We start from the raw sequence: 26,175 nt of genomic DNA, 5'->3' as shown, positions 1-26,175 counted from the left end.
AGAAGCTAGAGCTAATGGGCCAAGCAGTGATTTAAATAATATGGTTTCTGTGTGATTATTTCGGGGATGAGTGACTGGGAACAAAACAAGCAGCCTCCATACACAGGAGACCACTTCTTGAATTTAACACCAGTAGCACAGGCACTGAGATTGGCAATTAATAAATGGGACCTCCCGAAACAAAGAAGTTTCTGCAAGTCAAAGGAGATGGTCAACAAGAGAAAAAGGTAGCCTACTGAATGGAAAAGTATCTCTACCAATCCACTTCTCTCAATGGGTAAGGGCTCCCATGTGAAGTCAACAAAGTCTGACACATTAAGTTATGGCAGGATCAACCCCCATCCCCCACATCAAGGCTGAGCATGGCCTGCCACCATAGGGAATGGACTCCGATAAGCTAGCTCACGTACCAGGGATGGATCCTGGTCCTACTGCCAGCTGTCTCACAGATAGTGTGAGTTTCACCACTGTCTCCCACATATTGAGGACCTAGTCCGATCCCATGCAGCCTCCTCAGCTGTCAGTCTAGGGTTCGTGAGTGCCTGTGAGTTTGGTTCAGCTGTCTCTGCAGATTTCTCCCTTGCGGCGTACCACACCTGTCTGTGCTCTATGCACCACCGTACAGTTCGTAAACTGGGCAAGGGGCTGGAGATTGAAACACACAAAGACGCACCGACGGAGAGACACAGGTCATCCTTAATGCCAGAATGCCCCAAGAATACCCCCCTTATTGTGTTCAGGGGCAGCTTATATAGGGATAGCCACGCCCCAGCCAAACCCACCAGAAACCACTCTCCTGCCATCAGGAACTCCTGAGGTCTCCTGCTCAGAGCAGCTGTAGGCACTCAGATCAGGGGAAAACAAGTTGTTTTACGGCTCCCAACACTCCCTCATGATCTTTCCCTCCCTTGCTTCTGTATTACCTCCTTCCTCTCTTCAATTGAATTTTTGGAGCTTGGCATGGCGGTTGGTTGTGGATCTCTGCATCTTGTTCTGTTAGCTGCTGGATGAAGGCTCTGTGATGTTAGCTGTGGTGTTCACCAATCTGATTAGAGGGGAAGTTCAGTTCAGGCACCCACCCCACTATTGGTGCAGGAGAATTATCTGTATTCTGTCAATCATGTATTTTAATAAAACGCTGATTGGCCAGGCAGGAAGTATAGGCGGGTCAACCAGACAGGAAGTAGAGGCGGGGCAATGAGAATAGGATAAGGCTAGGGAGGAGAAAGCTCCCTCAGCCACTCCTGTGCAGACCACCGAAGAGACAGCATGTAACTTGCCCAGCTGAGAAAAGTACGGAGCCATGGGCTAACGTAGATAAGGATAATGGGGTAACAAAAGTTGTAAGAACTAATAAGTAGCCTGACCTAGTGGGCCAATCAGTTTATAACCTTATGGAGTCCTGTGATTGATTTTCATTGGGAGTTGCCAGTTGTGGGGTACCGGGTGGGACAGAAACCCCAACAGGCCGGCCCCCTCATGCTACACACTATTGATTGATAGGACTCTTATTTGGGGTCATTGTTGTGGATTTGGGGGGATTTCCCTAGCACCAGGTTTCTCTCTAACCCCACAGTGGCTCTATCCAGATCTCTCTTCCATTGCTCTCCTCCCTTAACAATCCCATCTCTCCATGTTCTCACTCCTATCTCCTCCTCTCTGCCACCCTCTCACCCCCAGATTGAGGGGACACAGAATCATCTACATGGTGCTGTTTTTAAGGCCGTGCAGAATGCCGTAGTTATACAACAATGGAGACTTACACCAAGTGTGTGTAAGAAAGCATCTGAGGCCAGACAGTGTATGGCAGAGTGAGAACCTCTACCCAGAGTCTTTGAACAAACTTCAGGTCAGAATTTATTGATAATGGGCAGTCCAGGATATTGGCAATGACAGAAATTTTGTGCCAAAGAAAGATACAGGCACAAGAGTAGCCTTCTCAAGAGACAGGACAAACGTGCTACAAGCGTTAGTGCTGTGGAAGCAGACCAGAAAACCTAGGGAGTCAGGAGGCTCAAGCGCTGGCGAGCTCTGAGCCTGTCTCTCTTCCTCCTTTGCCTTCTCTTGGGAGGAAAGAACCTAGGGCATAGAGGTAAGGTGGAGGCAGATGAGAGGCCCAACTGCAGTCAGAGCCCCTGGGTAAAGTCCAGATGTGTGTTGGTTGGAGTTGGAGTTAGCCTGGCATATCCAGATGAATAGACAAGGCTGTCAGATCAGGGGAGTCAGACGGGAGGGGGGCTAAGTCATGGGTAGAAGCCTAGGTGGCACTCAGCAGCACAGCAGGGCCCTCTGCAGGATGCAGAGGAGTCAGACTGAGACTCAGAGGCGGAATGTGACGTCTGCCCTCCGGGCAGGGGAGGGGTTGGCTGTGGAGTAGGGTGGTGTTTGAGACTGGCAGACTGAGCTCAGCAGGGAGAGTGTTTCTCCAACAAGTGCACCCTCAAGCAGTCACTGTGTGTCAGGCACAGAGGCTGGCCAGGAGGGGAGGCCATCAGATGGAGAACAGAAAAAGGTTTAGATGGAACTAAACACTGGGCTGGGTCATTTTCTGAAGGCCTGCTGCCTACTTTGCTCAGGGCTATGCCTGACTTCAGCACAGTGAAAGGGAGGCTGTGAGCGACGAAATGATTGGCAGGTAAGCTTTCTGTTTTCCTGGTGCGACACCAGTGACCAGGCTGACTTTGGGATGTAAGGAATCTTGCTCTGGAGACTCATGGGTCCCGGGGACGTGGGATGGGGAGGTTTAGCACTCTCCTCCGAGCACAGCATCCATGGTCATCACAAGAGCAACTGGGGCTGCTTGCCAAAGAGCATCACATAGGGCTGTTGACTGTTGGCATCCCCTCCTACAAGGAGGGGCAGGGAGGGTCACTGGATCCTTCCCCGAATATCCAGCCATTGCTCCCAGCCAGTTGTATGAATTCTGCCCTAGCTGCGTGGGTCTCAGGAAGGGGAGGTGTATATGGTCGTATTGGAAGACTATGGGAAAGAAGCTCCATCTACGTAGTTAAGGGAAGCCTTCCCCATGCTGGGTACCAACCTTCTAGTGTAGCTTTTTTAGGGTCAGTCACGTTCCTACTTGCAAACCCTTGTCCACCTATGCTTTGTAAGTGAGCTTGACGAGCCCACTGGTGGACCAAGAAGAAGTAAACTTTGGTTTGCTGTGGGATCAGATCCTTAGCATGAGAGGCTGAGGCTGGGTGGGAGGAGTGAATCATGGCTTCTGAGCTGGGACATGAGAAGTGGCCAGGGAGTGACAATCAGATGAGTGTGGGAATCACATGGTGTTTCTGTTGCTTCCTGGCTTTGTGTCTGCATCACTGATGACATCTCACAGCCCACATCAGTCCCGTAAGTGATTGCGACGCTGTATTTATCAGGATGCTCGGGATCCAAATTAAAACCACAACTCAAAGATTCATCACTGCACGTGAGGAGAATCCAGGGTAGATGAGGCTTCAGGGTTGGTTGATTGTGCACCCAAAGGACCTTAGGATAATTTAGAGAGGGTCCCAGCCAGGTGTCAGCAAGAGCTGAGGGAAGGAAAGTGAGAAGAGGCTAAAACATTGCTCCTACTGAATACTCGAGGTGGCATGATCTCAGGAAAATCTTGCAGCTTCTATGAGTCCCGGTTTCCTTGATTGCACAACTGGAGGCTCAGGAAGATGGTCATGGAGTCCTTGGACCTGGCTGGCGACAAGCAGCAAGTGACCCTTGTGGCTGTTAGTGACATATAGAAGCTGAGGTGCATGCTACCAAAGCAGCGTGAGGATGGAGACCACATCATGGTCCAGAGAACTGACCAGTGCAGGCCAATGGTCAGTGCCCTGGGGCGATCTACCCAAGAGAGGTCAGAGGGACATGTCATTGCCAGCATCTGATCCATACTCCAGGGGATGTGTGCCTGCCTGGAGGGTCTGGGAGGGCGCATCCATGATGGCAGCAAACAGCAGCCGCAGCTTCTGAGCACAAATGAGGCTGGTGCTCTGGGTTTTGCAGTCACAGGGATACGGGAAACAGCCTTTGTGGGGCTGGGGAGAGGCCGCTCAGAAAAGTGCTCAGCAAACAAGACGAACTGAATTTGATCCTCTGAAGTCACATTAAAAATCCAGGTGTGAGTCAGGCAGTGATGGCACACGTCTCAGCACTTGGGAGGCAGAGGCAGGTGGATCTCTGTGAGTTCAAGGCCAGCTTTGTCTACAAAGAGAGAGTTCAGACATCCAGGGCTACACAGAGAAACTCTGTCACAAGAAAGCAAAGCCACCTGTTGTATGAGCCCACTTGTTTATTTCCCCACCGCCTGGCCGTCCAAACTCCCGAAACAACCACACAGAAACTGTATCAGTTAAATCACTATTTGGCCCATTAGTTCTAGCTTCTTATTAGCTAAATCTTACATCTTAATTTCTATTAATCTGTGCATCACCACAAGGCCGTGGCCTACCAGCAAAGTTTCAGCATGTCTGGCAGCAGCTTCATGGCTTCTCTCTGGCTCTGCCTCCTTTCTCTCAGCATTCGGGATAGTTTTCCCCACCTAGCTCTGTTCTACCCTATCACAGGCCAGGACAGGGTCTTTATTCACAATGGAATCCACAGCCTACAGAGGGGACTCCCATGTCAGCCAACACACCAAACCACAAAACACAGCAGAAGCCAGGGACAGTGCTCGTGCATGTGGAACCTGGAGGAAATCTAGGCTCCCTGCTCGGCCACCCCGGCTGAACTGAGCTTCACGGTAATAAGAGACTCCCTTTCATATGACAAGTATACGGTACCAGAAGCATGACATCTGAGCTTCACGTCTAGCCTCCATGTGGATCCACACACACCAGTACATAAGAACATATTCACACCCCAACACACACAAGCAGCTTTTCAGGATACACCGAGATTCTTGTCTGTTAGCCAGTGGCCCCTGCTTCATCCCCTTGTCACGCGGCAGTCATGTGCACTCACATTCAGCATACGCGCCACAGTATGTCAAACCTGACACATGTGTCGTATTTGTCAAGTGTGCCATGTTTGTCATGCGAGCCATATTTGTCACTCGCCGCATTTCTCATGTGTGTCATATCCGCCACGCATGCCATTACTGTCACTCATGTCGTATCTGTCACACGCGCCATAACTGTCACATGTGCCACACCTGTCACGTGTGGCACATTAGTCACACTTGTCAGGCATGTCAACCGTGTAGAATTTGGCAAGCTAGTCAAATTTATCACACATGCCATATCCGTCACGTGTGACATGCCTGTCACGTGTGTCACAGTCGCCGCACTTGTCAAATTCACCACACGTGTCATATCTATCATGCGTGTCATGCCCGTCACGCATGTTGAGCTCGTCATGCATGCCAAATCTGCCACATGTGTCATGCCCATCACGTGTGTAGAATCTGTCGTGTGTGTCGTGTCTGTCATGCATGTCAGGCATGTCATATCCGTCACGCATATCGAATCCAGCTTGAGGTGGTCAGTCTGAGCTGGCTTGAACTGGTCAAAACCGCTCGGAACCGGCTTGAACCGCTCAGAACCGGTTTGACCTGGTCAGAACCAGCTTGAACCAGCTGATCCAGTCAAAACCAGTCTGAATTGGCCTCATCCGGTCGGAACCGGTCCAAACCAGTTGGAACTGGTTTGAACAGGCCGAAATCGGTCGGCGCTGGTTTGAACCGGTCAGAATCGGCTTAGTCCATTCGGAGCCATTTTGAGCCGGTTTGAACCGGTCAGAACAGGCTTGAACCGGTCGGAACTGGTCGGAACCTGTTCGATCCAGTCGGAGCTAGTTCGCGGACTCGGTTGGAGCCAGTCCGAACCACTTTGATCTGGTCGAAACCAGTCTGAACTAGTTGGAACCAGTCTGATCCGGTCGGGACCAGTTTGACCCGGCTGGGACTGGTTTGATCCGGTCAGAATCAGCTTGAACCGGTTTGAACCGGTTTGATTCGGTTGGGTCCGGCTTGGTCTGGTTGGGGCTGATTTGGGCCAGTTGAAGCCGGTTTGAGCCAGTCAAAACTGGTCGGAACCGGTTGTGGCGTGCATGGCAAATTTGACATGCGTGGCTGAAATGACACGCGTAACGGATTTGACTCGCCTGACAAATTTGACACACGTGGCTAAAATGTCACACGTGTTGTGCCGGATCAAGCCGGTTCCGGCCAGTTTGGGCCGGTTCCGACCAGTTCAAACCCGTTCAGACTGGATCAAACTGATTCCAACCGGATCAGACCAATTCAAGCCTGTTCCGACCGGTTCAAACTGGTTTCGGCTGATTCCAAATGGATCAAGCCGGTTTGGGCTGGTTCAAACTGGTTCCGAATGGTTCAGACCGGTTCCGACTGGTTTCGACCAGTTCCGACTGGTTCAAGACTGTTCCGAACAGATCAAGCCAGTTCAGGCTGGCTCCGACTGGTTCGGGCTGGTTCTGACCGGATCAAGCCAGTTCCGACCGGATCAAACCGGTTCAAGCCAGTTCCAACTGGTTCTGGTTTGAACCGGTTCCGGCCGGTTCCAAATGGATCAGGCCTATTCGAGCTGGTTCAAGCCGGTTCCTCCTGGTTCTGACAGGTTCAAACCGGCTCCGACTGGCTCCAACCGGTTCCAACTGGTTCAAACAGATTCAGACTGCTTTCCAACTGATTCATGTTGGTTCCGGTCGGCGGATCAAACCGGTTCCGGTCAGATCAAACCAGTTCGAACCAGTTCAGACCAATTCCAACTTGATCAAACCAGTTCAGGCCAATTCGAGCCGGTTCCGGCCGGTTCTGAATGGATCAAGCTGGTTTGGGCCTGTTCAAGCTGGTTTGGGCCGGTTCAAACTGGTTCGGGACGGTTCAAGCCATTTCCTATCGGTTTCAGCCAGTTCCGACTGGTTCAAGTCACTTCCGACTGGTTCAAGTGGGTTACGACCGGTTCTGACCGCCTCCGACCGATCCGGCCAGTTCCGACCAGATCAAGATGGTTCCGGCCAGATCAAACTGGTTCAAACCAGTTCCGACCAGTTCCGGTTTGAGCCGGTTCCGAATGGGTCAGGCCAGTTCGGGCTGGTTCAAACCGGTTCTGACCGGTTCAGACTAGTTCAAGCCGGTTCTGGCCGGTTCAATCCGGTTCCAACTGATTCGAACCAGCTCCAACCAGTTTGAGCCAGTTCCGACTGGCTCAGACCAGTTCCGACCAGTTCAAGCCAGTTTTGGCCGACTCAAATCAGTTCCAGCCAGTTCAAACCGGTTCCGGCCCAATTAGTTCAAGGCAGTTCTGGCCGGTTAAAGCCAGTTCCAACCAGTTCCAACTGGTTCAAACCAGTTCCAACCGGTTCAGACCAGTTTGAGGCAGTCTCATCCAGTTGGAACCCATTTGAGCTGATTGGGGCCGATTTGATCCAGTCGGAACTGGTTTGATCCGGTCGGAGCTGGTTTGAGCTGGTTGGAACTGGTTTGAATCGGTCAGAACCCATCGGAATCAGTTTGAACAGGCCGGGTGAGAAGGCATTGTAGGCAGGAATTTCCTAGAAATAATGTTTTTTCTAGGGATGACACAAACACAAGGCCTCAGCCTTCTGGATTATGCAGAAAATATGACAAAGGCTGACACTGGACCAACGAATGCAGGATGAATAGAAGCAACATTAATGGAGCTGTGACCAGTGACCTTGCCATCAGAAGCAAAGACATTATGGAATGTTTTTGAACAAGAAAAATATTTGTAGGAATGGCATCCAAGAATGTTTTTGTCGTGATTAATAAGGGTTCACTGGTTAGTGTGATTCCATGGTATTTATTCTACATAGACTAGGTAAATCTTCAAGAATTTCAAAGAACATTTTTATGAATACAATATGTATTTTACCTAATGAAAGAGTAGAGACTATGGCAGGATCCAACACATGATTTCAGTGGTGTAGGAGGGGAGCGCATATTAAAATTTGTTGATCAGAAAGTCAAGAATTCTTTGATCCATGTCCTCATTTCTTCCTGGATAATCATTATTATTATTTCATCATCTCCTTTCCCCCAAAACATATAACTAAGCAAAGACCCCATGAAGCATAGGTCTTCCTAGTCCCACTTCACAGAAAGCCCAAGTTTACTATCAAATACCCTTTATGTAACCATTATGACAGCATTTACAACTTTCATAGAGCAGGGGAAAGAAAGATACTTCTTATCAAGCAACATAATGCATCCGTGAAAGCCATCTTTCACATGGCACCAGTTCACAGGGACCCTCTGCTCTTCTAAGCGCTTCTTGTATAGCAGCACACCATCCCGAAGGGTGTCATTCTCACAGCTCACCAGAAATGTCTCAGCAAGCCGAGAAATGACCTTGTCATCTGCTAGAACAGGTGAAATTTCTGCACTCCAAACGTGTTTGGTTTCTAGATAGGCAGCCTCATTAAAAGGCCCAAGAGACTGTGGTTGTGAAAATTATCTCCAAAACCTTCTGGGGATGTTTTCATGACTGATCCATCTCTGGTATTTCTTCCACTTATCCAGAGGTATAACAGCACCTGCCAACGTGGCATCTTTCCAAGAGAGGTCAATGGCCAGGTATTCACACATACACATGAATAGCATGTCTCTGGTAAGGAAAGGCACATTTTTGCTCTGCTGATATGATGGCAACTGAAAATTGACTAAATTCAAAATTGGTTGAATCAGGACTTGCTTCTGGACCTGGGGTAGATCTGGAATTCTGGTTAAGACATGTGTGACAGTGGCCACAGCCCAACCTCCAATACTCTCTCCACAGAGAACCACCCGGGATGGATCCACCCCAAAGGATTCCAGGTGCTTCAGGAAGTAGATGGTGGGATTCAGGCAATCATTGGCAAGGACAGGATGATGGTAGCTAGGAAGCTTGCAGTACCTAAGGAGTTGAGAGCAAACGCAGCAAGCTACTTTACAATCGGGTCACTGGAGGCCACTGCGGTCATCATCCTCTACTCTCAAAGCAGACCAAACATGACTGGATCCTCAGAGTGATCCTAACAAGTAAACATGGCAACCCTCAGTATTTCTTCAGGGAACTTGATGATCTGAGAGGCCAGGATGCTCCATTTCCACCCACACTACTTCCCATAGATGAGCACACCACCTACAGAATCCAGCAAATTCAAAGATGATGTCTTAGAAAACAGAGCAACCAGCAAAGTTCCAGGGACGGCTACTGGATTCATGGTCTCCCCTCTCGTGAGACTCACCTTTTCCTGATGTGTGAGGCACATGGTGAGCAGTATTAAAATTCACCCCTTGACACACTTTAAGTCCATGCCAGTGTTAGTAATAAGGCATTCATTCTAATGTTTCTTTTCCTGTGGTTAAGCAAAAGTGTTAGGAGATTAGGCAATTGGATTCCTTAATGGGGAGCTCTTGGACTCCTGCAAATGAGGCAGCTTTGAGAAAATGACTATTAGTATAGCTATCAGCTAGACTTACAACAACACGGGTTATTTCGAACACCACACGAGCATTAAGGAAGCTACACAATAATTGTGGCCACTTGCAACTAAAACACAACCCTAGCACCTGAAGTTGCAGCCACTGCCAAAAGTTTTCAAACAATTTGAAATAGACTTTCCTTATGATATGAAGCCAAAGAAAAGGAATTACCCAGGTTATATGCCTAGCAGATGGACTCTGGCCTAGTACAGAAGGGACAATATAATGCTTCTCATAAACACAATTATATATTAAGGCAAGCTGACACCAGGGCACACTCTCTTTTCTGATTAGATTAGCATGCTGTTGTGTTAATTTTATGAGCCAGCTGGAAGGCATCTTCCTATGTTGGCCACTGCCTTGGTTTGCAACATTTGACCCAACAAACAGCCTTTCACACACATGACAAACACATGACACACATGGTGCGCACATGACACACATGCGACAGACACATGACACACGTGGCAAACACGTGACACATGTGGCACACATAACACACATGGCAAACACGTGACACACACATGACACGCATGCACATATGTGTTGTGTGTATGCCATGTGTGTCATGTGTTTCACTGATTGCTTTTGTACAGCAGACTGAGCAGGTTACCAGAAAGAAGCAGCAGTGCCAGTAACAACAGAGGCTGCAGAACCAGAGGCACAAGGGCTACTGATAGTCTGATAATGATGATAACTGGCCCTTGGAGGAAGCCAGAAGCCTTGAGAACAGTGACAGCAGAGTCACAGGGAATATCCAATGGTCGTACAGGAGCAGAGGTGAAGCCGCAGGAATGGCAGTGAGGGGTAGCAGAGTGGCAATGCTGACGAAGGAGCTCAAAGAGAGCAGGCAGCACGGTGGTGGGAAACTCTCACAGGGCAGAAACACATGTCTTTACAGCTTTCCAGACCTTATGCAGCCTGATCAAAGTGCCAGCTAATGCTTTCACCAGCACGGCCCTTCAGAAGTCGTTGCTTCAGTTTAGATGAGGAACTGAGGAACAGAGACGTTAGCCAAAGGGCTCTTGAGCCAGTGAGGACACAGAAGCGGTGTTTCCCAGATGTCCTGGCTGTGAACTTGTTACCCTTCTCTTCTGCACTTCCTCCTCAGCTCACCTTAGAGGTAATCACTGTGCAATATCTGGCAACTGCCAAGTCCCCAATCAGAGTTTCAGCATCAGCCCTCATTCAAATTGCCAAATTGTCATATGGGGCCAAACAATCCTGCACACATCTGCTGAACTTATTAGCATGTGCTGAACTCTGTTCCCTATTTCCAGCCCTGAAGGCTAGCTCAGAGCAACACTGACTGTGCACCTATGGTAAAGGGCTTGGTGAAACCATTCCATGGATGTCATCAAATAGGGCAAATTAATCTCTGTCCTTGGGGTCTCAAGTGCATGTAAGGAATCTCCTAGAGATAGGGACATGGAACAAGGGGCAAAGGGGCTATGACTGAATGTTGTTTGGGATCTATCAGGTCTTAGTGGATAACACCTGTGTCTGAAATTATTTTCTTGGTCTTCAGAAAATAGCTTCATACCCAAGACTAGTGATGCATGCTGTAATAAGGTCCCTCAATAGATGGGAGTGAGGAATGGCCAGTTTAATGATAAGGCCAGTCAAGACTACATTGTGAGATCCTTTCTCAATAAGAAAGAAGAGAAAACCTGAAATTGGAAGAGAAGAGGAAAGAAGGAAGCAAGGGAGAAAGCAAGGTTGAGGAGGAGAAACCAAGAAAAGAAAATGGAAAAAATAGAAACGGGGAAGGTGAGATGTGGGAGGTGAGAGACTTCCCCAACTCAGTCTCGTAAAAACCTAGAGAAAGAAGGGAAGGTAAAGAAAGGAGAAGCGTAAGGGTCAAAGAGAACCCCCAACCTATGGTGGGGCCCAAGAGAAAACTCACCAACGCTATCAGGTACTGTCTAACGCAGTTCATAAGCCATAACTTGGCCAGATGCTTCAGGGTAGAAGGGATATCTGCCGTGAGGAAGTTTTGAACAGCAACCCACACAAAGACTCCCAGTAAGACTGTGGGCAGCCCTGCTAGCAGCAGCAGCCAGAGCACAGCCATGACCCAGGTGCTCCAGAGCCCCTAGGAGCTGTTGTCCTGAAAATCTCACTTCAGAGCTTGTGTGAAGAGCACCTGATCCTGCTTTACAGACGGCTGCCTCCACCTTTTCCTTCTAGCGTATGTCTGGCACAGTGAACAGACCTGGCTCTCCATCCACACAAGCCAGCCAACGAGAAGCAGAGAAATCAGCTTGAGAAAAAAGGAAGGAAGGAAGGAAGGAAGGAAGGAAGGAAGGAAGGAAGGAAGGAAGGAAGGAAGAAAGAAAGAAAGAAAGAAAGAAAGAAAGAAAGAAAGGACTGAAAAATCATTAAATCACTCTTATCCTCCAAGGAGAAACTGAGAATGGGGTTTCCACAAAATTCAGGGTTAAATTCTCACTGTCATCCCAGCAATTGTGGGCACCAAGAAGAGGTCTGACAAAGGTTACACAGGCCTAAAGGTCCAACACTTCAACTGTATGAATGACATATACTTCCTTCAGCAGAAGAATCTGGGTAAGATGAGCAATGCATTTCCCAGCCCAACTCAGTGTTCTACTACCCCCCAACTGTTTATTGACACAATACAAGACACAGAGATTTGGGGAGACTCTTCTCATTAAAATCATCAGCCAACAGAACTGACATCCTGAGTTTGATCCCGAGATTCACATAGCAGAAAGAGAGAATTGAATCCCCCATGTTTTCCTCTGACCTCCACACATGTGCTCAGGTAAGCAAACAAGCACACAGACACACAGACACACACACACACACACACAAATAAGTTTGCTGTTTAAGTAAGACAACAAAAACCAGCTGGCAGGATGGTTCAGTAGGCAAAAGCCTTTGCGTCACAAGCCTGAGGTCATACTAGGTCATCAAACTCAGTAAAAAGTGCCTTAATCCACTGTTATCAAGGCCAGTTCAGGCACCCTCTCCACAATTGCTTAGTGTTTTGACTGGGATCATCCTTGTGGAAATTCCTGAGAATTTCTCTAGTGCCAGATTTCTTGCTAGCCCCATAATGGCTTCCTCTATCAAGATATTCCTTTCCTTGCTCCATAGCTCTCTCTGTCTTTCCTCCATCTCAACCATCCCATTCCCTCAAGTTCTCCTTCCCCCTATTCCTTCCATTTCTTCCTTCCTCCTCCCCTTCTGCCCACCCTCCTCCCCCCAACCCCACACTCCCAGTTTTCTCAGGAGATCTTGTATATTTCTCCTTTCCAAGGGGATCCTTGTATATTCCTCTTTGGGTTCTCCTTGTTGCCTAACTTCTCTGGGTCATGAACTATAGGTTCATTTTCCTTTGCTTTATGTGTGATATCCACTTATGAGTGAGTACATAGCATGCTCATCTTTCTGAGTCCAGGTTACCCCACTCGGAATGAATTTTTTTCTAGTTCCTTTCATTTGCATGCAAATTTCAGGATATCACTGTTTTTTACCACTCAGTAGTACTCCATTGTGTAAATGTACATTTTCTTTATCCATTCTTCAGTTGAGAGTCATCTAGGCTGTTCCCAGGTTCTGACTATCATGGGCAGTTGCCCCTAATTTCATAGAAACAATACCAGTATATATAAAACCTCAGATTAACCCCACCACAGTAATAGTGGGTGATTTAAATGTTTCACAAAAGAAAATAGATAAGTCACCTAGACCAAAAGTGAATACAGAAACACCAGGATTAGATGACATCATAGATAAAATGAATACAAGTGACATCTACAGGACATAACACTCAAGCACTACAGAATGCATGATCTTCACTCCCCCTGAAGTAGAACTTTTATTAGGAAACAAAGAAAATCTCAAAAAGACAGGAAAATAAAATAAATTCTTCTATTTATTAATTTATAAAAATTTCCACTTCTGCCCCTCCTCCCAATACCCTCCCACTCCCCCCACTCCCTCTCCTCCTCCCTCTCCATTCCTAAGAGCAGTCAGGGTTTCCTGCCCTGTGGGAAGTTCAAGTTCCTCCCCCCTCCCTCCAGGACTAGGAAGGTGAGCATCCAAACAGACTAGGATCCCAAAAAGCCAATACATGCAGACGAAACAAGCCCCAGTGCCATTGTCAATGGCTTCTCAGACAGTCCCCATGTCAGCCACATTCAGAGAATCTAGTTTGATCACAAGTCCCAGTCCAGTATGGTTATGGGCCTAGGCCATTTCAGGCACCCTCTCTTCTGTTCAGAGAACAATCTGGGGATCTCTCCTTGGACCTGGGATCCCATTTATAATCAAGTCTCCTGTAAACCCTAAAATGACTCCCTTAGTTGAAATATATTCTTCCCTGATCCCATATCCATCCTTCCTCCCTCCCCCCATCCCAGTCCACCTAGCTTTCCCCATTCCTCCCCTACTCCCTTCTCTCTAACCCTCTCCCCTTCCAACAACCCTCCCACTCCCCCATGCACCCGAGGTTACCTGGGACTCTTATTTCCAATCTCCAGGCAGATAGCTACATGATTTTCATCAGGTTCACCTTCTTATTTAGCTTCTCTAGGATCATGAATAATAGGCTCAAAGACCTTTAATTATGGTTAGAATCCACTTATGAGTGAGTACATACCATATTCCTCTTTTTGGGTCTGGCTTACCTCACTCAGTAAAGCGTTTTCTATTTCCATCCATTTGCATGCAAAATTCAAGATGTCATTGTTTTTTACCGCTGAGTAAAACTCTAATGTGTATATGTTCCACACCTTTATTAACCATTCTTCTATTGAGGGGCACCTAGGTTGTTTCCAGGTTCTGGCTATTACAAATAGTGCTGCTATGAACATAGTTGAACAAATGCTTTTGTGGTATGATAGGGCATCTCTTGGGTATATTCCCAAGAGTGGAATTGCTGGGTCCTGAGGGAGGTTGACTCCCAGTTTCCTGAGAAACCGCCACACTGATTTCCACAGTGGATGCACGAGTTTGCATTCCCACCAACAATGGATGAGTGTTCCCCTCATTCCACATCCTATCCAGCATAGGCTATCATTGGTGTTTTTGAGTTTGGCTAGGCCCATAACCATACTGATGAATATTTTGCTTATGACCATCAAACCTTCATCTGGTGATGGATGGAGATAGAGACAGTGACCCACATCGGAACACTGGACTTAACTCCCTAGGTCCAAACGAGAAGCAGAAGGAAAGAGAACGTGAGCAAAGAAGGCAAGATCAGAGAGAACCTTCATCCGACGACGGATGGCGATACAGATGGAGACCCACATTGGAGCACCGGACTGAGCCCCCCAAGGTCCAAATGAGGAGCAGAAGGAGGAAGAAAATGAAAAAGGAAATAAGGACTGCGAGGGATGCGATCACCCACTGATACAAGGGGACGGATCTAATGAGAGTTTACCAAGGCCAGTTGGACTGGGACTGAACGAGGACGCAATACAACCAGAGTCTCTGAATGTGGTCGGATTCTCTGAATGTGGCTGGCCTGGAGTCTTTCTGAAAAGCCATTGACAATGGCATTGGGACTTGTTTCCTCTGCATATACTGGATTTTGCAGATCCAGTCCGTCTGGACACTCACCTTCCTGGACCTGGAGGGAGGGGGGAGGAACTTGAACTTCCCACTGGGCAGGAAACCCTGACTGCTCTTAGGGATGGAGAGGGAGGAGGAGAGGGAGTGGGGGGAGTGGGAGGGTGGTGGGAGGAGGGGCGGAAATGGAAACTTTTATAATTTAATAAAATTACTTAAAAAAAAAAAAACAGGTCCCAGTCCAGCTGGCCTTGGTGAGCTCTCATTATATCAGTCCCCTTGTATCAGTGGGTGAACGCACCCCTCGCAGTCCTGACTTCCTTGTTCATGTTCTCCCTCCTTCTGCTCCTCATTTGGACCTTGGGGGCTCAGTCCAGTGCTCCAATGTGGGTCTCTGTCTCTATCTCCATCCATCGTCGGATGAAGGTTCCCTCTGATCCTGCCTTCCTTGCTCACGTTCTCCCTCCTTCTGCTTCTCATTTGGACCTAGGGAGTTAAGTCCAGTGTTCCAATGTGGGTCTCTGTCTCTATCTCCATCCATTTCCAGATGAAGGTTCTATGGTGATATACAAAATATTCATCAGTATAGTTATGGGCCAAGGCCAGTTCTGCTGTCCAGGGAACAAGCTGGGGACCAGTCCTTGGAACTGGGAACCCCTCTAGAATCAAGTCTCTTGCAAACCCTAAAATGGCTCCCTTAGTTGAGATATATACTTCCCTGCTCCCATATCCATCCTTCCTCCCTCCCCCTATCCCATTCCCCCAAGCTTTCCCCAATCCTCCCCTACTCCCTTCTTTCTAACCATCTCCCCTTCCTTCCAACCCCCCTCCCCCCCACCCCGTGCTCCCAAGGTTGCCTGGCAATCTTGTCTACTTCCAATATCCAGGAGGATAATTATATGATCTTCTTCAGGTTCACCTTCTTATTTAGCTTCTCTAGGATCACGCATTATAGGCTCAAAGACCTTTAATTATAGATAGAATCCACTTATGAGTGAGCACATACATTCCTCTTTTTGGGTCTGGGTTACCTCACTCAGTAAAGCATTTCCTATTTCCTATTTTCTATTTTCTATTTCCAACCATTTGCATGCAAAATTCAAGATGTCATTGTTTTTTACCACTGAGTAAAACTCTAATGTGTATATGTTCCACACCTTCTTTAACCATTCTTCTATTGAGGGGCACCTAGGTTGTTTCCAGATTCTGGCTATTACAAATAGTGCTGCTATGAACATAGTTGAACAAATGTTTTTGTAGTATGATAGGGCATCTCTTGGGTATATTCCCAAGAGTGGAATTGCTGGGTCCTGAGGGAGGTTGACTCCCAGTTTCCTGAGAAACCGCCACACTGATTTCCACAGTGGCTGCACAAGTTTGCATTCCCACCAACAATGGATGAGTGTTCCCCTCACTCCACATCCTCTCCAGCATAGGTTATCATTGATGTTTTTGAGTTTAGCTATTCTGACAGGTGTAAGATGGTATCTCAAAGTTGTTTTGATTTGCATTTCCCTGATTACTAAGGAGGTTGAGCATGACCTTAAGTGTCTTTTGGCCATTCGAAGTTCTTCTGTTGAGAATTCTCTGTTCAGTTCAGTCCCCCATTTTTTAATTGGGTTAATTAGAGTTTTAGTGTCTAGTTTCTTCAGTTCTTTGTATATTTTGGAGATCAGACCTTTGTATGATGAGGGGTTGGTGAAGCTCTTTTCCCAGTCGGTAGGTAGCCTTTTTGTCTTAGTGACAGTGTCCTTTGCTTTACAGAAGCTTCTCAGTTTCAGGAGGTCCCATTTATTCATTGATTCTCTTATTGTCTGTGCTACTGGGGTTCTACCTAGGAAATGGTCTCCTGTGTCTATGTCTTGTAGAGTACTTCCCATTTTCTCTTCTATCAGGTTCAAAGTGGTCAGATTAATGTTGAGGTTTTTAATCCATTTGGACTTGAGTTTTGTGCATGGTGATAGATATGGCTCTACTTTCATTCTTCTACAGGTTGATGCTGGACTTTCTACCAACCCACCCTGTCCCCAAGCCAGCCTTTTTCACCCGTGGGGTCCTTGGAATCCTGCAATACAGCCTGCTCCAGTGCTGAAGGGACCTAAGAGAGGGCAGACCAAGAAAAACTCTCAAGTACACAGTCACCCACAGCAAAGATTGGACCAAGACACCAAGACTCTGCTGGCCTCATTTGAAGGAAGACATGGGTAGTCACCAATGCAAGAATTCCTCCAACATCCTGAAAAGCAACATGGAAACACCAGAACTCAGCAGATACACAAAAGGAAGACTTGATCATCCTAACCCAGAAGAAGTAGAAAAAAACGACTTTAAATGTAACCTTATGAAAATGATAGACCTTTAAAGAGAAAGTAAAAAACTCCCTTAAAAAATGGAAGAGAAGACAAACCAAAAAATTGGAAGAAATTAATAAATCCCTCAAAGAAAACCCAAGAAATCCAAGAAAAAACATTCAAACAGGTGAAGGACACAGTTCAAGACTTGAAGACTGAAAAAGAGGTAATAAAGAAAACACAAACCAAGGGAATTCTGGATATGAAAAATCTGGGTAAATGAATGGGAACTACAGAGGCAAACATAACCAACAGAATACAAAAGATAGAAGAAAGAATATCAGGCGCTGAAGATACTATAAAGGAAATAAATTCATTGATCAAAGAAAACAGCAAATCTAACAAATTCTTAACACAAAATATTCAGGAAATCTGGGACACCATAAAAAACCAAACCAAAAATAATAGAGGTAGAAGAAGAAGAAGACGAACTCAAGCTCAAAGGCACAGAAAACATATTCAACAAAATCATAGAAGAAAATTCTCCCAACCTAAAGAAGAATATCCCTATAAAAGTACAAGAAGCTTACAGAACACCAAATAGACTAGATCAAAAAAAAATTCCATTGCCATATAATAAGCAAAACACAAAACATACAGAATAAAGAAAGAATATTAAGAGCTGCAAAGGAAAAAGAACAAGTAACATATAAAGGTAAACCTATCAGAATTACACCTGACTTCTCAATGGAAACCATGAAAGCCAGAAAGTCTTGGATAGATGTGTTACAGATGCTAAGAGACCATGGATGCAAGCTAAGACTACTATACCCAGCAAAGCTTTCTTTCACCATCGATGGAGAAAACAAGATATTACATGACAAAAACAGATTTAAACAATACATAGCCACAAACCCAGCCTTATAGAAACATACCTCAACCTCAAAGACAGACACAACCTCAGAGCAAAGGGTTAGAAAAACGTTTTCCAGTCAAATGGACCTAAAACCAAGTGGGTGTAGCTGCCTTAATATCTAACAAAATTGATTTTAAAATAAATTCCATCAGAAGACATGGAAAAAAGACACTTTATATTCATAACAGGAACAATTCATCAAAATGAAGTCTCAATCCTGAACATCTATGTCCCTAATACAAGAGCACCCACATATGTAAAAGAAACATTACTAAAACTTAAATCACACATCAAACCACACACACTAATAGTCAGAGACTTACAGACTCCACTCTTGCCAATGGACAGGTCAACCAGACAGGAACTTCACAAAGAAATAAGAGAACTGACAAGATACACGGTATCCGGAAATGGATAAGCAGGACTGTCAAATCTTGCCAAGACAAGGTAAGACAGTTTTGAAAATTTTTCTGCCTTTGAACATGATCTGTTGGTTACTCTAGGTCTTAGCCAAAGTTGGCTGCTTCAGTGTTGCATGAGACTTTGGGTGATTGCCCAGGTTGTCAGTTGTCTCTGACATTTGTTGCACATTTTGGAAGTTGCTTTATTGCACTTCCTGCTCACTCAAGTGATATTATTTCCCTTCTCAGATCTTCAATGGGGTTGAAGAATAGATAGTTGTAGTTACTTTTCTCTCATGCCTTGGCCAAGTTATTTGTTATATAAGACTTAAGCTAGTTAGAATAGGATATTTATTAAATATATTTGTTTTTATCTTATATCATTTTGTATTAAGCTTAGAACTCTCTTATTTAAACAAAATGGAGAGGTGCTGGAGAAAATCATGCAGCCAATAGCCTTTAAATTAGCCACCCACTAGAGTATGGTCTTTTATACTATTTATGCCAATGTAAAGCATGCATTCAGCCTCTTTTCTGGCTGAGGGATTCAGTTTCTGTTCTCTGTTCCTGCAGAGGATTCTGATTTGTGAGTCTACCCCTAAATAAATAACTGTTATTCTCAATTCTGAGCTAGTGTGGGATTTCTTTTAAGTGTCCTTCTTTACCCAATTATATGCTTTCCTCTAAAAGTGTTGCCATGGAAATAGTGTCTCTTCATAGCAAAAATCTGTGACTAAGACAAGGCCTAACCATGTTTAAAAACAATGACAACGTTCAAAAACTCATATGTGACTTAATTTAATCCTCTCTTTAATATTTAATATGTGACTTAATTTTAATCCTCTCTTAGGATTAAATGGGGATGGGGTGGTATGGTATCAGGATGCCTTATCTGTCTTTTTGTTGCTCTGCATTCATTGGTCCAATGTCGGCCTTTGGCACACCTTCTACATATACCTGAAGGCTGAGTCCTCCTATTCTTGCCATTCCCAGAGAAGATATTATTCCTAAGAATTCCTTGTTTATAATCCCTTCTCAGATATCCTATTCTACCACAATTAAAACATTTGACATTTTGATGTCTCCTCATTTCTTTGTAAATTGTTTCTCCTACCCAAGATTCAGTATTATAGTCAAATGTCTCAATGTTCATTGTATGTAGGATCTATTCATCCATTGGTGCTGATATAACCTTTAAAGACCCAAGTATCTTTTTGCATTGTAAGCAGGCATTTTCAAAAGCCAGATATTCAATAAGTACTTGTCTAGCAAGTACTGGGACTGTTACTCTTATTTGTACATCCTTAGTTAATCTTTGTAAAAAGTCACTAAAGTGTTATCTCTGGCTCTGTTTAACCCTAGTGTATGATTAAATTTATTTTCCTAGTTCTTGAATCCTGTCCCAAGCATTTAAGGCTGCTTTGTGGCATAGGAACAAGATTTCTTCATCGTAAAGACCTTGAACCTGTGGGTCAACTTAAGTGCCTCCACCAAGAATTTGATCTTGGGAAGTCTCAAGGCCTTTTTAGTTTTCCTATTATTCCAAAAGTTTTGCCTCTTCCCTGAAATAACATTTAAACATCAACTGGGGCCCATCATCCAGAACTGCAGAAACTAACTGAAATTCAGTCATGCAGTGTTGCCTTGATGCTAGAAGCCCAAGTCTTTATCATCTCCCTAATAAATGCAGAATGCAAGCCATAAATTACAACAGCTTGCTTAATTTTCTTTTAGATCATTCATTCCTCTAGGTATCCATCTACCTTCTGTGGATCCTTTTAGGCCTTTAAAACTTATTGGTTTGTCAGAGTAGATTACAGGGTAGGAAGTTAAAACCCTGGGTAAGTCATCTCTGACAGCTATTGGTGATTTTGAATACTGTATTTGTGCCTTCTTTCCCTGTTCATCAGCTCCAATAATTTCCTCAATAATTTCAAATCTTTTTATCATTGTCTTTTGTAAAGTCTAAATCTTCTGGCATGTAAATATTTCTAGTGATTTCATTGAGGCACCTAGCCTCTGGTCCTCATTCTGCACCTGTGATTCCAAGGTCTGAAGTTTCTCCTTTAAATATAACATCTCATCCTTGGACATTCCTTGGATAGTGTGCAGATTGCCATCCTGGAGAGATACTCTATCTGCTAACATATCATAATCTTTTAACTAATTTTGATCGTCAAATTCAACAGTATGAATTATTTCAGATAATTTCTCAGTATACTTAGATATGGATTCAATTTTGTCTATCAAATTAATTTTACTCTTTTTGATAGTATTAATTTTTTCAGGTAACTTTTGATTTACAGTGGTATTAATCCTGTCAACTAGCTATTTATTAAAGTGCCACATTTTTTCTTAATGATAGAATATAAAGAACAAAACTGAGTCCTGATATCCAGTAAATTGAAGTATCATCATAACTATATAAGCTTCGTAGAATACAATCCAGACTATTAGCAAAAATGTTACTAAAAGTTTCAAGATTAATATAGTCTGCCATATTGATTTATTAATTACCTGTTAAGAGATTCAGTAAATTGTTTTAGGTGTAATAATCTTTATTGTCCAGCAGATGTTGTGGTTGCAGATTTGCGACTAGCAGCAATGCAACCGATGGCAAAAGGAACAGTCCTGAGCTACTTTAGTTTCCCGCCTTGGTTCTGGTTAAATACTGAGAAATATGCTTTGTTTGACAAATTAAAAGCAATTAAATCAATTCCATATAAGGAGCAAGAAACCCAGAACTCACGGGCAGAGAGCACAAACCGGAAACTGCAGAAGTCACCACGCAGCAAGGAACCACGCCAGAGGACCACACCAGGGAATGTGGCAGTTGTGAGTGCACTTGGGAAATTTCCAAATTGTCTCGCAGAGTAACTCTGCTGTGGTGGGGGTTCTACAAAAAAAAAACACTTAGGTAAAAGCAAGCTAAGCAAGCAAGGTTGGGAGACTTTCTGGCCAGTGAACTGGCTAGGCCTTTAGGCCATCCACCTGGTAGGTGTGGAGCCTGAATTCACGTGGACGCCAGATGAAAAAGGACACTTAAAAGAAATTCCACACTAGCTCAGAATTGAGAATAATAGACAGCTATTTATTTAGGGGTAGACTCACAAATCAGAATTCTCTGCTGGAATGGTGAACAGAAACCAATCCCGCAGCCGGAAAAGAGGCCGACGCATGCTTTACATTGGCATAAATAGTATAAGAGGCCACGCCCCAGCGGGCAGTTAACTTAAAGGATATTGGCTGTATGGTTTCCTACAGCAACTGGGGCTTGTTTGCAGTGTCCGAGGTTTAGTCCCTCATTGATCATCAGTGGCAGGGGTGTGGTGACACTGATGTCATAGGCCAGCATCTGAGAGCGACATCCTGATCCACTGGCAGAGAGACACTAGATTTGGCATGGACTTTTGAAACCTCCAATTCCAACTTCAGTGACAATAAAGCCACACATCCTAATCCTCTAATCTTTCCAAAGTGTTTCCCTCCCTGGGGACTAAGTGTTCAAATATATGTGCCTATCGAGTCATTCTTATGACAATCTTATAACAGTCACAGGCCTCTTCTGAGAGCCTTGCATTTTCCATTGAACTTTAGGAATCATTTGACAATTTCAAAAGAGTGATTGCTAGGATTAAGATGGAGGCACACTGCATTTAGGATGTACTGACATCTTAACAAATAGTCTACTGTTACATGGACCATAGACTTCAAGTGGCCATGAGAACTCAATTCCCCCATACATACACAGACACTCAGACACAAACACACATGCACACGTGCACACACACACTAAAGATATTATATATTTGTATACATACATAAAATATATTTTATGGATAAAAATGCTTTTGTTTTGTTTTATCATTCTTTTTTCCATTGATGTCCATAATTAAAGGAGTACCCATGTAGTGGGTCAAAAAGATGGCATCATCAAATATCAGTGTGCACCCACAGATACCTTTAGTAGTTCATGAAGGCAAAATAGTACACAAGCAAGTGGCCTGAATGGTTTACTCCTGTTACATCCCTTACACAGTCTGAGCCTGTGTTCCCCATGGTCAGTTCCCCAGAGAGAATTGAGGAAGAGGAACAAACTCATGCTGATTTTACACATGATTCTGTATGACATGCCTACCCTACCTGAAAGTGGCCAGCAGAGCACCGTGTCCTGTTTCCGGATATCACTGAAGACAGTGGTCAGGAGAAACCCTTTCAGGAGACAGAACACTGTCCATGGAATTTGGTTTGGACTAAGAAATGGCTTCCAGGTGAGGGTCTGTATTTATGAGTGTGCTGTGGCCCATAGGCTGTTTACAGGGTCATGAACATCCACGGAATACAATAGTAAATTGTATAAAATGAGTGTGAAGAGATCTGTGGGTAGCCTTCTTAGAAATGGGAAGAATGGTGAGATGTTCCTGTCTCATGTGGATCCCCATCAAAAGGTGTCCTAAAGAGGAAAGGGTGTGAAGAATTAAGTGGCTCTCTGCAGACACCTGTCAGCCCCGTCCCCAGGCCAGCCTCTCACTGATTGTCATGGTCCGCCTCACTTCTTCTCTAGGCATAAAAACAGAAAATATTTTGACATACTCATTTAATCAAATGAGCCGATTCTTACATGGTCCATTAATGAGGCATTGTCATCAGGGGCCAATTAAGGCATCCCTATTGTGAGAGCTGTGGATCTGTTGTCTTCTCTTCTTTAAACTTACCCTCCTCTCCTTAGGTCTGAGAGTGCAGAATGAAATCTCTAGAATTTGACTTTTACATCATGCTGCCCTCTGTGGCTGCCCTGTGACCATGGTGGAGTAAACCAAGTTCTAAGAAGCAGGAGCATTTTTGATTAGAGCAGAGGTACAGACATTATCTTGAACTCACTCAATTAAGCATGTGTTAGACATGGCAGATTCATCCTAACCCAAGAGGCAAATGGCCAGGTCCTGGGGTTGTTTCCACCATTCAATAAATGGGTAAATTTTGTCAAATTGCTCATGTCTTTTTGGTCATTGTTCTGTATCTGTGCAATGGGCATTTAGGACCATGCTTGGAAATCTCTTAGAGCTGCAATCATTTAAAAAAAAAAAAACAGGGTGTGCAGGTGTTTGAGACAGTCATAAGACTTGGATATGTCTGCCCACTTTTTTGAGTCTTCACCCAGAAATGTATATGATCCACAACCAACATTTTTTCATTTTATATTATTTTCCTCTGTTCAGTCTTTTTCTTTGCCTGATCTCAAATATACTTTCTGTTGGACTTTAGGCTTTCTCAGCCTTGCAAAGTTCTGTCCCCATCATGTGACTGCTTTTCAGCCATGATGCTGAAACCCATTCCTAACTCAAATGGTGTATGTGTCTCACTCCCTCTTGAGCTCCTCCCTGAAAATCTATACTAAAATACCCAAGACTAAAAACAACAGAGCCAGGGTTGTTGTTTCTATATGTGACACTCAATGGGTTTTTTCTGCTTCTCTCTAAACCTGCTTCCTTATCTATCCTGGGGGAGAAGAATCTCTGCCTGGACTCAACTGCCTCTCAGAGCTGATGAGGATCAAAAACAGGAGTGAAAAAGTTAGGGTCAGAACTGTGGAACAAAGTTTAGCAACGGCACTGCAGGCCTCAGTCAAGGTGCTTCTGAATGGTGCTGATTGCCAATTACTACGGTGTAAATACAGCCATCATGGCCAATGTCAAGATTGCAACACACAACACTGAAAAGTAATTGAGACTTCATGTTTCAACCAGCAAATGCATTACACTAAACTACTGCTAGAACACAGAGCACAGGAAAATGGAATTGCTCATCAGGATGTGCAGAGTCCAGAGCTTGTGTTGCCTTTCATTTTTTTAATTCAAACTCAGGTCTCGAGCATTCTGTTTACTCAGGTGCTATACAGCTGAGCCACATTCCTACATACTCTGTCTTTGTGTCCAATACATTTTATTTGATTGTCATTTTATAATTAACTTTGACTATTGACTGTGTTTAAGAAGCAGCTCACGGGAATTCTAACCCCTTATCAATCAATCACTCTCAGCAGGAAGACTTTATAGCCTTCTCCTGAATCCTTAGGAAACCAAGACACAGACAGAAGGCAGGGACAGACATTCCAGGTCAGGACACACTGACCAGAATTTGTGGGAAGGTGCTGACGTCATCACATTTATCTTCTAGTCAACAAAGAAAAGAAAAGGTAATTATTAGAATTCTATAGAAGAGTCAATTTAGGCAGAATAGCAGCAAGTTCAAGAGAACATGCTCCAAGTCTTGATACATTTGGACCAAAATTCATCTCTGCGTCCAAACGACCTGAGTCTCTCATGGAGCTGCCACTACTGACTTCCATGTTGCTATGTCATGGTTTACTCTGTTTATGTGTATCACATTTTGCATATATATAGCACATGCATGTCTGGTCCCTGGCCAGGTCAGAAGAGGGCACTAGATCTAAATGGTTGTGAGCTACCATGTGTGTACTGGGAATCCAACTTAATATACTACACAAGCAATAAATCTTTTTCTCACAGCCATCCTCCAGCTCCCGTCATTATCTTTTCATTAGCACCAGAACTGCTGGGTAACCTGCTCAGATACTACACAGCAGAGAAGGGAGGGCTATGGTTGCACCAGTGTAGCTGAGGATGGAAGAGGACTGTGACTCAAACATGGTCTCCTTAGTGCCAGGTCTCATGGTTTGGGCAGTAAAAGAGGAATCAGAATGAGAACTTAAGTCCTTGACTTGTGTATCCGGTGAACAGATCCCACCTTCTCTTCTCTGAGCTGCTCTTCTTCTCCAATTAGTCTAGAAAAAGGAACAGGTCACCACTTCTCCACCTAAGGGCTGTTTCTCCCACTCTGCCCCGAAGGGTGTCCCTGTAGTGTTCTTGTTGACAGCACCCAGAGATCATCTTAGCATCCCTATTGGAAACAGAAATAGCCCTTTCCCAGATCTCCTGGGGAATCTCAGAGAGGAGGCAGGGTCATAAAACCTCAGGAGCTGGCCCCACTGGGAAGAGGTGAAGATGTCTGAGTTTGCCTTTGTTAAACAGGATTTTATAGGTGCCATCGTCAGGATCTGGGGATGGCCTACTTATAGAGAAAGCAAGAAAGTCAGCCCTCAAATTCTATAGCATCTTGGAATTTTCTGGAGACTGAATTGCCTAGAATCCCAACTCTCTACTCAGTTGCTTTATGGGGCTTCCTCATAAGAGTAAGAAACTGCCACTCAGTGACACATTCCCTGGACTTTCAAGAGGTAAGATGGTCACTGGTGTTTGGCCTGTGGGTGGGGTTCAGGCAGCTGTGAGTCAAGAGATAATAATTAGTCTAGCCATCCATCTCCAGGTCCTCTGAGCACACATCTCAAACTCTAGATCTCTGCCATCATTGCCTGCTCTTCTTCTTACTTTTCTGAATGTTGTGTCTTTATTCCCTTCTTCCTTTTCTCCTTTTATTAATTTAGTAAATATTTACAGAGCTTTTTTGTTTCAAATCACGGTGAGACATAAAGAATAAGGAGCCCTGAGCTAAAAGATCCCAGGTGAAGCAGAAAACCATAATGCTGAGAGAACAGTGATGATCAAA

General features: G+C 44.8%; 1 pseudogene; it reads right to left on the bottom strand.

Moving 5' to 3' along the window:
* Nucleotides 1-8,090: 8,090 nt before the first annotated feature.
* LOC125400239 (arylacetamide deacetylase-like 4) lies at nt 8,091-11,513 on the bottom strand (annotated as a pseudogene).
* Nucleotides 11,514-26,175: the final 14,662 nt, after the last annotated feature.

The sequence above is a fragment of the Myodes glareolus genome, chromosome 3 (genome assembly GCF_982192425.1).
Source record: "Myodes glareolus chromosome 3, mMyoGla1.1, whole genome shotgun sequence".
Lineage (NCBI taxonomy): Eukaryota > Metazoa > Chordata > Mammalia > Rodentia > Cricetidae > Myodes > Myodes glareolus.
Note: the sequence above shows the minus strand (reverse complement) of the source record. Positions and strands in the feature narration are given on the sequence as shown.